The following is a 15,770-nucleotide window of genomic DNA, read 5'->3' on the forward strand; positions in this document are numbered from 1 at the left end:
GGGAAGTTACATTTCTTAGCAATATTTGTTCTATCGACTTTTACATGGTCGTGATAACTCAGTTACCAAGAAAGGAGGTGCATTTTGGAGTCATGTCAGTGTTCTGCAAGACAAATCAAAGGGTTTTCCCTCTGAAGGTAATATAAAGGTATCTTAGACTGAAAGCTTCAAAGCAGCCTTGTCATATTGCAATTAGATGAAAACGGGATAATTTGTTGCTGGCTGTATTTGCACGTCTTGCTGACCAGGTGGTTAGAGGTGGATGCAGTGCAAGCCTGCTGTGAGTGCTGTGTTCTTCTAGAAGCTTATGCACAATCAGGCTTCTGACAGATGCCTAATAACCCATTTGCACAGGCATCCTGCGACTTCTAAACGGACCTTAGAGCCAGGAATCTGTATGAAGAGTGGCAATTCTGCCCTTGAAAGAAAAACTGGACCCCTTTATGGACATGCCCTGACACGTGGAAAGAATTTAGAGAAGCACCAAATATCTTTCCCAATGGTATCTGCTTAGGGGATGCATGCCCATCGTGATACTTTCGTTGGCCTCCTCTTAGTGAACACCAAGCTCGTTGAAATCAGTTGTGATTCCCTAGTAGGCCCCAGAAAAGAATGGTATTCTCGGCAAAACATTCTAAAATATAATCTTCCCCAAATTTAACATTAGAAGTCTCTATTCTAGCTATTTAAACATTATATCCAATAAACTCATTTGGATAACTGCGAATTCCGAACAACCGTGCACAGTAATCGCGACAGAAAGCCACTACACGTGGGGGAGCTGACTATTTCTTTATCTAAGTCAGTTTTCGGCATATAGCAGAACGTGCGCTTGACTGTTTCCGGAGCCCCTGTGCTCCCTAGGAGCTGACCAGCCGTGGCCTCGGTGAAGTGCACAGGGTACAGGGCTGCCTCCATGGCCCCTAGATGGCACTATCTCCATGTCAGGGAGGTAACATCTGCGCACCATGTCCTCAAGAAGCTCAAAAGGCAAAATCCCCATGAGTCCTTGTCAAAAATCGGGGCACGATGGACAGATGCATGAATGGATGGAATGACGTATAACTAAAATCGTTAATTTTTTACTACTACCTAAGTAATCACAATGTTTTATACGAATGCCACCTTTAACTTATTCATAAGCCTTAAGTATGTTCAAGCTGGTGTAGACACTGTTTCTTTGCTTCTTTTCTCTTCATAGGCTCTGCTCAATACTGTGCCCACCGTGGTGAGTGCACCTGCTGCATCTCTTACTAGCAGCTCGTACTGCAGTCCGTGGAGGATTAAAGCCGTTTGTCTTAGGATGGCATATTTCTTGGGATCTTAGTATTCTTCTCTTCGAGAAATCAACAAGCACATTTTCCCTAACTGCCTTGGATGTATGTGCTCTAGGGAAGTGACCCTTGTGTTTTTGTGATTCTGTTTTTCCCATTTCTCTGTCTGTGGATGCCCCTGGGATCATGGCTCCTTGAGAGGCTCACTTCTAGGCTGATCCCTGGATTCTTAGTCAAGGACAGACTCTGAGGATTACTCCTCAGGGCACTCCTCCCACCTTGGGGCACATTTCCAACAGGAAAGATCTAACGGGGGCTAAGGGAACTGTCATTGCTCAGAAACCAAAGTTTCCAGGCATATATATTTTTAGTTGAATTCCTTACATATTAGCAATCTTATCAACAGATTGTCAAATGCCCTAATTTTCCAGATAAAGAACAAGTTCCAGATTAAACTATTTAGTAAAAAAAATATATAGCTGGAAAATGGCCTTTTGAAGATGAATTCTAAATGGAGAAACCTTTTTCTTTAGTATCTTCACAGGGTCTTGTCATAATGGGAATCTATTAAATATTTTATGAAATAATTGATTAAAAATCCATAACCAAATATACACACACACACGCGTGTATGTTTGCGCGTGTATGTATTCTTCACTCAGGATCACGAATGACTATTTTAAACTATTTAATTTAACATTTCCTAGTTGTGAAAAATACAGATGGTTTTCTCCTAAAACGTCACTTCAATTTTCCTATGAAACTGAGCTGTATTTCTCATTACAGCCCAAGTCCCAAATGTTGACTTGGCTACTAAATTATTGGCCTATCACAATGAATATGCTGCACATATACAGAAGTTTGGACTTAGAGCTTTTAAATATATATACTAAAAGAATAAAAGAGCTTTACAGGTGTCTGTGTGTGTCTGGATTCCTAAAATACATGAGCCAATTGCAACGTGCATAGTTTCAGACAACTTATTTCAGAGCAATAATTTAATATTTTTTGTTCTTCCTTCATCAAGGCCTATTTTACGCTTTCTTGCATGAAGTGCCTTAATGTTTAAGCTCCCGTGGTAGGTGTGCTTAATCATTTGAATACACAATAGGCTGACAAGACACAGGAACAATACAGGCAGAATTGAAATGAGACTAATCAACATAAAATTGAGAGATCAAAATCACATTTGAACCCCAAATTACACACCCTCTTCATCTCACAATTATTCTGCTTTTCTCACATCCAGACACTGAGGTGTATGGCAAGCTAGTCTTGAGGAATTCGGGATTTGTTATGTAGCTACTTTAAAATGTTTTTATTACAATGAGAAAAGCACATTCGGAGAATTTCACTGCTTCTAATAGCTATTTTTACATGAGAGAATTGACCTTTTTAATTTGCTTTTTGTACATCTACTGCCTCTTTTAAAATGCCAGAAAGGAGAAATACAAGAGATTTATGAAGGTTTAAAAGTACGATCAATTGGGGCACCTGGGTGGCTCAGTTGTTAAGCGTCTGCCTTCGGCTCAGGTTATGATCCTGGGGTCCTGGGATCGAGTCCCGCGTTGGGCTCCCTGCTCAGCGGGAAGCCTGCTTCTCCCTCTCCCGCTCCCCCTGCTTGTGTTCCCTCTCTCGCTGTGTCTCTCTCTGTCAAATAAATAAAAATAAAATCTTTAAAAAAAAGAAAAAGAAAAAAGTACGATCAATTAAGGTGCATCGTACCTATATTTGAAAAGTTGAAGATTTTGGGATTTCTGAGTAACACATTGACTCAAACTCTTCATGTTCCTTTGTCGAGACAGAGATGACTACTGAGAAAGCAAGTCATTCTTCAGTCAGAAACCAGGCAGACAAGATCATCCAGCCGGGACCCCGTGTGGCCCATGTGGCCCAGGGAGCCTGAACCCACCGAGGGGACGCTTGGCTTTTCGAAAATCTGCGCATTACAGTCAAGGGGATTAGAACAATGATAATTCTGCTGTCACATTAGATCTTCATACAGCAAACACATAAGTGTGAAAATGAAAGGTATTGCACGTTCAGCTGCTTTCTCAGGGTGTCTGGAAGAACTAGGAGTGCGTTCTCCAAAATTAATAGGAGCAGGAAGTGTTCCTTTGTTCCCTTTGGTGTTCTCCTTAGAGCTCAATAAACTTTAGCTAGTTAGTTATTTTTGAGGAAGAAACAGCTGTTCGTGTGTATCAACAACATGAAGTTCAAAGGCGCTGGTTGGCATGTGTGACAATGACAGCAAGCACCTCCTCCCGCCGTGTGTGACAGGGCGCCCTGCTTCCTGCGCCCGCCCTGCATGCCTCCGTCCTGCTCGAGGTGCAGAAAGGTAGCAGGAGGCTCTGGACAAGGAGCTGTTGTTGAGCAAGGATCATGAGATGCAAGACTGAGCAAGTCCAGGCCGGGTGACAACAGGGCCAGGGAGGGACAAGGAAGCAACGGGAGAGGGTGTAATCCGAGTCACACACAGGGATGGGCTGAAAGCCATGGCGTCACCACCCGTTGGCACAGTTAGTAAGGGACTCCTGATGGACAACATTTTTGCTCGCTTTGCACATCCTCACCTGTGATTTCGGCTCCAATCATTGCGATCGACAAATCATGACCCTCCCTGATGGCGTTGCCAGCTTCTAAATCGTGACAGAGGGGGGTGACTTGGGGACACAGCTCAATCAAGTCCCTGTTCTTTACTGTAAACATTACTTCAGTAGCTCATTCACTCATTGTTGTCCATGACTCCACCTCCTGGGTTTTCCCAAATGTACAATAGGTAACTCCTTATACCTTTCTTGTGTGTCCTTCTTCATGAAGTCACAAACACGGGTGGATACTTAATCTTACCTTCCACCTCTCCTAAATAAAATATAGCCGGCCTTTTAAAACGGTCCTGTACCTTGACATACAGACCTTCCAACATACTTAAACTCTATTAAAATGTGTGCAGTCGTGGTTAATGAATTCGTGTGACCAAATTTTATCAATGCTTTATATTTTGTCTTTCTTTTGGAAATTTTATTTGAAAATCTCAGGTGAATTGGCCTTTGATAAAACCCCAACAGGTCCTATGCAATGACAGCATAGAAAATGCACAGTATTTTTTTCTTTTACAACAGACGCTACGGATGTGTGAAGCTTCCTTTAACATGAGGACCTTAACTTGAAGGTTGAAAACAATGGATCGTGAATCACCACATCAAAAACTAATGATGTATTGTATGGTGACTCACATAACATAATAAAATTAAAAAAAAAAAAGAAAGTTGAAACTCAAGAATCACTTTCTTTAGAAGCATGCACATCTCACCTCCTAGGTTCTGTAGAGCTGTTTTCCAATCTAGTTGTGGTAGTACATCTCTGACACACTGTTTACTACTTCGCTTTCCATTTCCAACAGACCTATGTCCACTTTAGAATTCAAAGTGTTTTCATGCAAAATTTTACATGTTATAGGACTATACTTAGGAAGAGGATGTTTGTGTTGGAATGAATAGAATTTTGTTGAGGCAAATGCATCTGAACAACTTCATTTATGGGTTGCATACATTTGCATGTAGTTCTTTCACTTTTTATATAATACATAATAAACATATAGAGCATCAGTATGTATAAGTGTGAAGATGAGTGAATTATCAAATATGTTCAGTTTAATGAATTCCAAAACAAATACCTATACTGCTCAGATCAAGACAGAATTAAAACAGCATCATGGAAACCTCCCAAATGTCTCACCTCCCCAAAATAATAACCATTAGCTTGACTTTAATGTTATTCCATTTCTTGATTTTTTTTCCTTCTCATGTTTAAGCCTAATTAAGTATTCCTAATAATGCAACTTATTTTAAAATAGACTCGAAATGGACGATGGGTATTGAGGAGGGCACTTGTAATGAGCACTGGGTATTATATGAAAGTGATGAATCACTGAATTTTACTCTTGAAACTAATATTACACTATATGTTAACTAACTGGAATTTAAATAAAAACTTGAAGCTAAAAATAGATAGATAGGGGCGCCTGGGTGGCTCAGTTGGTTAGGCGACTGCCTTTGGCTCAGGTCATGATCCTGGAGTCCCGGGATCGAGTCCCACATCGGGCTCCCTGCTCGGCAGGGAGTCTGCTTCTCCCTCTGACCCTCCTCCCTCTTATGCTCTCTGTCTCCCATTCTCTCTCTCAGATAAATAAATACAAAATCTTTAAAAAATAAAAAAATAAAAATAGATAGATAAATAAATAAAATACTTTATTTTGTAGAGCAATTTTAGACTCACAACAAAACTGAGCAGAAAGTACAGACATTTCCCATTCGGCCTCTGTCTCCACCTGTGTGCAGCTTCCCCAACCATCCACCATCCAGATGCTTTTGTTACAATAGAAGAACCTACATTCACACATCGCTATCACCCATAGTTTACATTTGGATTCACTTTTGGTGCTGCTTTTTCTATGGGTTTTGACGTTTTGTAATGACATATACTCACCATCACAGTAAAACACAGAGGTTTAACTGCCCTAAGAATCCCCTGTGCTCTTCTCCTCTCTCCCCCTCCCCACAACCCCTGGCAAGAACTGATCCCTTAACTGTCTCTATAGTTTTACTTTTTCCAGAAGGACCTACAGTTAGAACCACTCAGGGCGTAGCCTTTTCAGACCGGCCTCCTTCACGTAGCAATATCCATTTAAGGTTCTTGGCTTCAAAGGCTCATTTCTTTTTAGTGCTGAATAATATTGCATCATTTGGATGAACCACAATTTACTTATCCATCACCTCCTGAAGGACACCATGCTGGCTTCCAAATTTTGGCAACTCATTTTTAGAAAAGTGCCTAAATTAAAAGAACAATCTATTAGAAAAATGGGAAGAGATGTGCCCAGGTGCGGCAGAAAGGGCAAATCCAAATGACAAATTATAAATGGAAAAATTTACCTCGGTCCTGTGCAGGTTTTGGGGTGAACATAACTTTTTAACTCATTTGGTTAAACACCATGGAGCCTGATTGCTGAATTTTCTGGTAAGAATGTGTTTAGCTTTGTAAGGAACTGTGAGACTGTCTTCCAAAGTGGCTGCACCATTTTGCATTCCCTCCAGCAGGGAGTGAGAGTTCCCGTTGCTCCACATCCTTGTCAGTCCTTGATATTGTCAGCATTACAGATTTTAGCCATTCTCAGAGGTGTGTGGTGGTGTCTCTGTTTCAATTTGTGCTTATAATTTTTTTTTTTATTTTTTATGGCATTTCATGTAAGTGTGATGTATTCTGTACTGTCTGGCATTGTTTGCTCAGTATTAAATCTAAAATGCATTCGTGTGTGTCTCTTCTGTTGGATTTTCACCGCTGTAGAGGACAGCGTGGCATGAATGTGCTCGGTTTGTGTATCTACCGCACCGATAGACATGTGGTCTGTTTCAATTGGGAGCTGTCACTCCCAGTCAGCTGTGGGCAAGTATTCGGGAGCACAGAAGCACCCATAATGGGAGCTACATTCTTCGGGGTTGACATGTATTTTCAGCCTTAGCAGAAACCATTTTTTAAACTAATTATGCTGTGTAATTTATTCTGCCACCAACAGTGAAGGAAAGTCCCACTGTTCCGTATAATCACCCACAGTCCATGTCATCAGCTTTGATGTATTTGCCGTGCTGGTGCTTATGTTGTGTTATCTTACCGAGGTAAATTTTTCCATTTATAATTTGTCATTTGGATTTGCCCTTTCTGCCGCACCTGGGCACATCTCTTCCCATTTTTCTAATAGATTGTTCTTTTAATTTAGGCACTTTTCTAAAAATGAGCTCTTTGCCAATTAATATATGGCAAGTATCTTCTCCCATGTGGTGGCTTGCCTTTTCTGGATTCTAATCCTTTTTGTTACTATTTAAAATTTTATTAATTTGTTTACTTCTGTCTCTTCTTCTTGGCAAATATTCTCTGCACGTCTGCGTATGTGTTTTAATCTTGTAGCACCTTTTGCTACAGAGAGTTCTTCCACTTTCCTTTCCATACTTACCAGTCTTTGCCTTTCTGCTCTTCTGTTCTTGTCTTTCATGTATTCTTGAGTATGCGCTCAGCTTTCTGTTTTGTTACTGTCCCAATATTACCAAATTTAATTATCTGTTAGGGTACCTGCCCCCCTCCAACTCTTCTTCCTTCTCAGGGCTGTTATTTAATATCTGTCTCTTTTAATTTGCCCCCTAAATTTCAGGACCAGTTTGTCCTAATGGGATTTGGATTGAAATGTCTGTGAGCTTTTAGTTACCTCCAGGGAGAGCACAGAATATCTGTGACACTGAGTCTTCTCATCAATAGAACCACGTCATATATCATGTTTCCAGATTCTTCTGTAAATTGGTTTTGCTTTTATTCTGTTAGTCACCACACTTTACTGGGGCACCCTGTACATTTGGCCAGTATTGAGGAAGACCTATTTTTTTTTTTTAATCTATCTGTTAGCAGCACGTCCTGTTGCCAGCCTAGATTCTTGAGTTTGGCCAAGAGTGAATTCAGAGCCAAACTCTTAAGCAAGCAAACAAGCAGGCATTTAATGTTGGTCAGAGCAAGAGTCCACTTCCGAGCAGGTAGGCCCAGACGTGGCTCCTGTACCAGGGATCAGGGTTGTCTTGTTTTTCATGTTTGCATGGCTTACGGGTCAGAGCTAGGGCAGTCTCTGAGATTGTTTCCAGTCAGCTCAGGAACCCTTGCTACCCACTGGGAGGGGGAGTTTTGGGCCCTATGTGGTCCTTGTGGTCAAAACCACAATGTCACTGTATTATAATGAGGCTATAGGTTACTTCAGGGCCGTGGTTACATGGAAGAGTGCAGGCATGTCCCAGGGTTTCCTTGGCTGTTTGCATTCTGGAGGTGCTTGGGAGTTTTCTGTCTTGTTCAATGGTTGGACGTTACCCTTCTCTGCTCCTATCTAGCTAGCTAACTGCCTATTTATCATATCTTCTGATTTTTTTTTAATACTGGTATATGAAAACACTATTTTTTGACATTCTGATTCTATACACAATGTTTGTTTATTCTTGCCATAAACCTTATAAAAAATTTCTTTCTTTAAAGATGTCCAAACAGATTACTGGATGTCTTGTGTAGCACATGCTTTGGCTATCTGTGTCCTTCATTGTCTTTGAGCTATTTTACAACTCTCTCTACAAAGCTGATAGTAATGCCAGTCAGACTTGTCCATAGAAATGCAAATGATTTTTAACCATTGGACACTGACTGGGTTTGCATCTGTAATGTAAGTTCATTTCAGCATTTTTGATTTCCTAAATACATGTGTGTTGACGGAATCTTTGAGTCAGGATAATACCTTATGGTTCCCTCATCATCAGTTAAATGAATCTTGGTTGTATGTTCATTTTATGTTTCTTTGATAGTCATAATCTGACCTGTGAACATTATATATTAGCAGTCCGAAATTTTGTGTTTAAATTGTCTATCATGATTTTTATTTGGATACTACCAATACTTTCTAAATAAAGACCATTGATATACGGTCATTCTCATTAATTGCAATAGTTATGTTCTGTAAAGTTGGCACGCTTGAACACTGAACCAGTCTTCAGGACCAAGGTAGGAACGGGTTCTTGCAAGCCTCTACTCACAACATTTTTGTCAACAAATCAGTACATAAGCTTGTTCTATGTGTATTTTCATTTAAAGTCACCTTATTTAACATATATTAGTCATGCATTAACATTCCTCCCAGCCCGACAATAGGAACACCAAACAACATTTTTCTGTCATGTACATTTCCACCTTCTTGCTTTAGAAACATTATACAGTTGTCCCTTGAACAACAGGGGTTTGAACTGTGTGGGTCCACTTATATTTGGATGCTTTTCAATAAACACAGCACAATATCATAAATGTATTTTCCTTATGATTTTTTAAAAAAATGTTTAAAGATTTTATGTAATTATTTATTTGTCAGAATGAGAGAGGGAGAGAGAAAGCAAGAGAGAGACATGGGGGAGCGGCAGGCAGAAGGAGAAGCAGACTCCCCAGTGAGCAAGGAGCTGGATGTGGGATTTGATTCCAGGACCCTGGGATCATGACCTGAGTTGAAGACAGATGCTTCACCAACTGAGCCACCGAGGCGTCCTTCCTTATGATTTTTTAATGACGTGTTCTTTTCTTTAGCTTACTTTATTGTAAGAATAAAGTATATGAATACATATATATACAAAATATGTGTCGTTTACATTATCATAACCCTTCTAGTCAACTATAGGCTATGAGTAGTTAAGCTTTTGGGAACCAAAAGTTATAAGGGGATTTTCCACTGTATGGAAGGGTCAGCATGCTTAACTCTCATGTTGTTCAAGGTCAACTGTATTTCTCTTCACTTTACATAGATACACTTTAGCGCTATTCTTGGAGGCCATTTTGAAGATCAAAATCACCAAAGAAAAGTACAAAAATGTGAGAAACATGGTAGTCAGGAAGATTCCGGGAAGACGCTCATCTACGCTTCATGTATAAGCTGAAACAAGAAAGCAAAGTGTTGCCTGTTCAACTTCAACTGAAAACATGCATGTGGGAGACACATTTTTCACCTGGGCGTGTCCACAAATGATGAGGAAAGTACCAACACTGTTGATTTGGGGTTATATGTACATTTTAGCAAGTAGGCAAATTCACAAGCATGGGATCCATGCAAAATGAAGCTGGCCAGCATGCCTTATATTCCTGAAGATCCTGCTGCCTTAATTTTGGAGAGGTGCAAGGATGTGGCTCTCCATGTATTTCTCCGACTCTGACAGCAATGATTTAAATTTGCACCATGTCAACCAGAACAGCCTGCAGCACATTATCTGAGCTCACATCTATTCCTAGTTTGCTTTATTTTTCTTGGATAAATGTTCAATTTTTGAATTAACATTTGCATCAACTGAGCACAGCCTGTTCTTTTCCTCTTTATCCTCTGGATGTAGTAGCATGTTCGCTTTGCTCATTTTGAACTATTCTTCCATTTTTAAAATAAATCTTACTTATTTATATCTATACATTTTGTTAGATCCTATATCCTGGCATTTTAACAATGTAGGACATTTATATTCATAACTGAGTTTGGCTTATATTTCTTTTCTTCCATTTGGAAGTGCAGTTGTGTTAACAATGCTACCCACAAAAATACCTCCTCCTAAAATGAATTTGGGAGGTTCTCCTAAATTTCTGTATTTGAAACTGTTAAAGAAAAAAAAGTGTCGCAGAAGTGTTTGCCAGCATATATCTATAAGAATCTTACTAGATGTATTTGGGGAGTGGGTATAGAGAAGGTAGAGACTTGGTTAACACTTCAAGTTCCCTTATTTTTTTTTAATTTAGGTTTTTCTATTTCATCTCTTTAATTTTCAATAATTAATATTAACCTAAAATATTTATTTTTGTTTTATATTTGTAGGAATAAAGATTATAACTATTATTATCCCAGTTGCTCTACTGCATCTATATTTTGCTGAGTTTTCTTTATACTATTGTTTATGTTACTATTTTTGCTTGGTGTTCTAGAAGAGAACTTCACTGGTGTTTCAAAGAATGTGGTTTTAAAAATCTTACTGAGTATTTGTTTATGTTTTATTCATTGCCACTCATATGTTTATTGGTTTCCTTATATTAACTCCTGTGTGACTCTAATATTTTTCCCCAATATTTTTAATGGAATGCCTGGCTTACTTATTTTATATTCTTCCTTGATATGAAGAACTTATTTTAGGTTCTATTTCCTGCTAATTATCTCTAAGTGGGCTCTACATCACTTGATCCGTAATTGTTTCCTTGACATTTTGTGTCATTTCTTTCATCTATTCTGGAGTGTTTTCTTTTTTAATAACTGTTTTGGCCACTCTGAAGACGCAAGGTGGATTCCCCCTTGGCTTTAATGTCAAGATGCCACAGAACCACCAAGGACTGAAACAATATATTACTAAAATCATGGGGCTTCTGGGGGAGAACAAGGTGGGCTTCTCAAAAGGGTCCGAAAACAGTTTGAGAAGGCCAAGAAAGGAGATGATTGGATTGTTTCTTGAGGGTCCCATGAATGAGAAGCAGCCTGGTGGACTGAACTTCCTGCAGTGTCAGAAGAGGGGGCTGCATGCCTCCCTCATTACCAGTTTGCTCAGCGGAGGGGTCAAGCATGACGGGAAGGGTGTGCAGCAGATCTGTCTGCAGGCAAAACCGAAATGGAGCCAGCCGCTTTATGACAATCACCCAGGGTTTGTTTAGAAGTCTGTTTATCATTTCTAAAAGTAATGTGGCTTTCAACTGTATATTAATTGTTCATTTAAAATTAAATTGAATTATAATCAGAAAATTGTATCCATATTACATTATTTGGAATATATTGAGACTTCCCATGCGGCCTTTATGTAATCGACTTTCATCAGTTCCCAGTGAACTTTAAAATAATACATCCATTTCTATTCATTCAGCAATCATCTGCAAATTTTCAGCATAAATATTTAATCTAGATCTCTCCCAAAATACAGGAAATTAAGAATGCATTAATTTTTAATCTCTTCACTGCCATCAACCATTTTGGTATTATAATTTTAACTAGTTTTAAGTATCTCCCTTTTCCACCTTTTAAAAAAGTATACACTTAAATGTAATAAACATTTTTACCGATTTCTTTATTTCTTTGCTCAAAAATACTTCTTGTATACTTCTTCCCCTGGCTTTGATTGCCTTGTAGTTAAACCAAATCATTCAGTAGGTCTTTCAAATAGCATTTGTACATAAAATCTCTTAGTTCTTATGCATCTAGTATAGATAAGAAATAAGTTCTTCCTGAAGGGATGGGCTCCAGAGTGGGGGCAGGGTGAGGGGCAGCAAATATTTTGAACAAGTTGTGGAATCTGTCACATTATTCTTCTGTATTGTTACCTAATATCTTGATGGGAAATCTGGTGTTGGTCTTTTTTTTTTTTTTTCCTGGTTTAGATGTTTGATTTTGTGTGTCTACATGTGTATGTGCCCTATTAACATTTTTCCTTTGTCTTTGATATTCAGTAAGGTCTCTAAAGGTCAACATTTTTTTTAATTATTGTTTATCCTGTTTTGGACTTTGTGTAACTTTTGTTATGAGGGCTTACTTCCTCTGTTCGTTTTTGAATGACTACCATGAAGTGTAGCTTACAGTATTACTTTCCCCTAAGTCTTTCTAGAATTCTTACAAAATACATGTTGGATTTTCTTGTTCTATTCTTGCTGTGCCTTTATATCACTTTCCTATTTTTCCTTATCTGCATTTATTTTTTTTCTGTTCTGTCTCACAAATTGCTAGTGCTTTCCAATATCAAGATTGGTTCACACTTCCCATCATTCACTGAGTTATTAATTTCAATGGTTTTATTTTTCCTTTCAAAAACTTTTTATGTCTTCCTGATAGCCCTTACCTATTTTGATATGGCCTTGTTTGTTTAGTTTTTGTGATCTATTTGAACACTGGAGAGGCTTTCTTTGATTTTTCATTCATCTCCGTTTGGGGGAGGGCGATGGCATCTTTCTTCATGGTGGCGTATGACGTTCGTAGTTGGTGATCTGTGACAGGCCCAATTTCTCGTGCCCTGGCGGCCTCCAAGAGCTGAGTGATTGGGCTCTGCGGGTATTCCTACGGAGTAATGCCCATTGGCCTCCTCGGGGTTTTAGCAGTGCATGAAGAAACATGGAACCCCCAATGGATCAACAATGATTTTTTATTCCACTTGTCACCCTGGGCATCTGGCAAGACGTCCTCACATTTCTAGTACTTAGTAAGAGAAAATTTTTTTCTAATCTATATTTCTTCCTCACTTCACAGATAACAGAGAAGAACTGTGTAATTCTTGTCTTCATGTAAGTAACAGCTTATGAAGAGGTACAACCCAGACAACCCTCGGTTGATCTCAGAGCTATAGCCAGACAGCAGGGGCCTCTGGTTCTGGAAGCCTAGGAGGCATTTTTATGCTTGGATATCCCCCCTTGCTTTGATGTTAGAATACTTTTTTTTTTTTGGTTTCTAGTCATGGACATATCCATCTTTTGATGTCAAGATCTTGGCTCAAAAACCCAACATTTTTATTTTGTGTGACCCAGCTTTGTCAATTTTGGGATGCCCATGAGAGAAAAGTGGAGAAATGATTCATTATGACCTCAGTCTCCCATTTCAGAAAAAGACTCCCCTTTTGATCTGAAATCTTACTAATTTGTTTTTATGCCTATTCTAAATCTAAGCCCATGTCCCTTCCACATATTACCCCATGTATATCATAAATGTAGACACAGCTTCTATTTTACTTCAAGTCCTTCATATACCTTGAAGTGTTCATGCCAATACTTTCTTTGGTCATTCCTCTTAGCTTATCATTTTAGTCCCTTAAATATTGGTCACTTGACTTAATGTTATCTTGCTTGTCTGAATTTTAAATCCATTGGAATTTATCTAGCATAAATAAGTCATACAATTGCACCAAACTTCAGCTGGTATAGAGACAATAGTATTTGCAAATACAATAAAATCCTCTCAATATCTTAGAATTATAAGTGGAAGTGGGGTTAATAAGTAATTAGCATGCTTTGAAGTTACCTCATATAATGAATCCTCTTAAAAGAAGATTTCTCTGTGTTAACGCAAGAGATATCCTATTTGAAAGTTCTATCTGCAATAGTCCATCTTTTGCTTTTGTAGAAATTTAATTTGATTTCCTGTTTAAAAAAATATAGAACAGTGAAAATGGTTAACTTTCTGTCAATTTCATATGATTTCGAATGTGATTCATTTCAAAGGAAAATATCATCTCCTGTCCACAAGACATAATAAACACCTAATAAAATTTAATGAAATACATTATTTCCTATCACCATGTGATAATTGCCAAATTAACTGGTATTACCACTAAAATCATTTTCTTCATTTTCTTTTTACATGTTTTTACAGCTGATACTTGTAGGGACTTGACAATTTATAGTTTAGATTAAAATCACAGGAATTAGTTGACAGAAATTCAATTTTAGTTTAAAATAGTTCAAACTGAGCTTATATATTATCAGAGCAGTAGAGATTATAAAGTTAGGTCTCAAACTTCTTTGACCTACAAAATGATTTTTGCCAACATATGAATTATAAATAATAGTGTTTGGGGAAAAGCCTTTATAAATCAAACACTGGAAGAGGTTTAATAAAATCACATTCACTGTACAGTTATTGTGAGAAAAAAAGGTAATATTTTTCACCTAATACTATTTGAGCAAATAATTTTAAAAGTTATGTCTGGCTAATAGTTCAGAGAGACACAAGCTAGAGCCAGATGGAGAGAGGTTGAGAGAGAGAGAGAGCATAAGCTGACTTCACCTCCACCTAGGAAGAATGAGTAGATCCTCAGCTCAACTTCTCTGCCCCTGACGATTCACACAGATTCCCCTTTACTCATTTCCTGTGGTTCTTCCAAGCCCTGATTTCCATGCAGTTTTGTTAGATCCAGTGCCAATCTCAGCATTTGCTAGAGCAAGATCTCTTAAAAGCAGATGAATAGCTGTGACTTCATTCTATTTTTTGCTTGTATGTTTCTAAGTCTGCTCCTTTGGGTCTAAGAAATATCTTGTCCCCTCTATATCTCAAATAACTATTTTTTTCTGCACCTTTTTGTTGTTGTTGTTTTTAAGATTTTATTTATTTATTTGAGAGGGAGAGAGAATGAATGAGCAGGCAGAGGGAGAGAGAGAAGCAGGCTCCTCACTTAGCAGGGTGCCCGAGGTGGGGCTCGATCCCAGGACCCTGAGATCATGACCTGAGCCGAAGGCAGACGCTTAACTGACTGAGCTGCCCAGGTAGCCCTCTGGTTGTTATTTTGATCCTCAAACTTTATCTTTCACCTTTTGGCTTTCTAGTCCTTTCAACAAGATGTCAACAAGAATCTAGATTAAATGTCCTCTCACTGAAACCTAGACTGGACCCTTTCTGATGCAGAATCTATAACGGAAGGGGTCTCAGGAAGCAGGACCCTCAGAACAGGATTCTGGATGAGGCTTGCCTACTGTCTGCACCTGCTTGGCAGTGAAGGCTGGGATGCATGGTAAACGTCCAGCAGTGGCCTCTTGATAATGTAAAGTGTTACTTGCGATGGCTTAGTTGGAATGGCCTGTTGAGGGCTTCAGGAGACCAGGGTATATAGTACCTACACCTGTCAGGACTGTGGGTGGAAATTCGCATCCAAAAGCACTAAGCAACTGTGGAGGAGAATGGGAAATGCTAGCTTTCAGCTCAGAGCACAATCTAAACCAGAGAGTTTCTTTAGAGGGGCTAAAAGAAATCTCTTCTTTTTTTTTTTAAATTTTATTATGTTATGTTAGTCACCATACAATACATCATTAGTTTTCGATGTGGTGATCCACGATCCATTGTTTTCGTATAACACCCAGTGCTCCATGCAGTACGTGCCCTCCTTAATACCCATCACCAGGCTAACCCATCCCCCCACCCGGCTCCCCTCTAAAACCCTGTTTGTT

The sequence above is a fragment of the Mirounga leonina genome, unplaced genomic scaffold (assembly GCF_011800145.1).
Source record: "Mirounga leonina isolate KUSES-001 unplaced genomic scaffold, KU_Mleo_1.0 Mir_128, whole genome shotgun sequence".
Lineage (NCBI taxonomy): Eukaryota > Metazoa > Chordata > Mammalia > Carnivora > Phocidae > Mirounga > Mirounga leonina.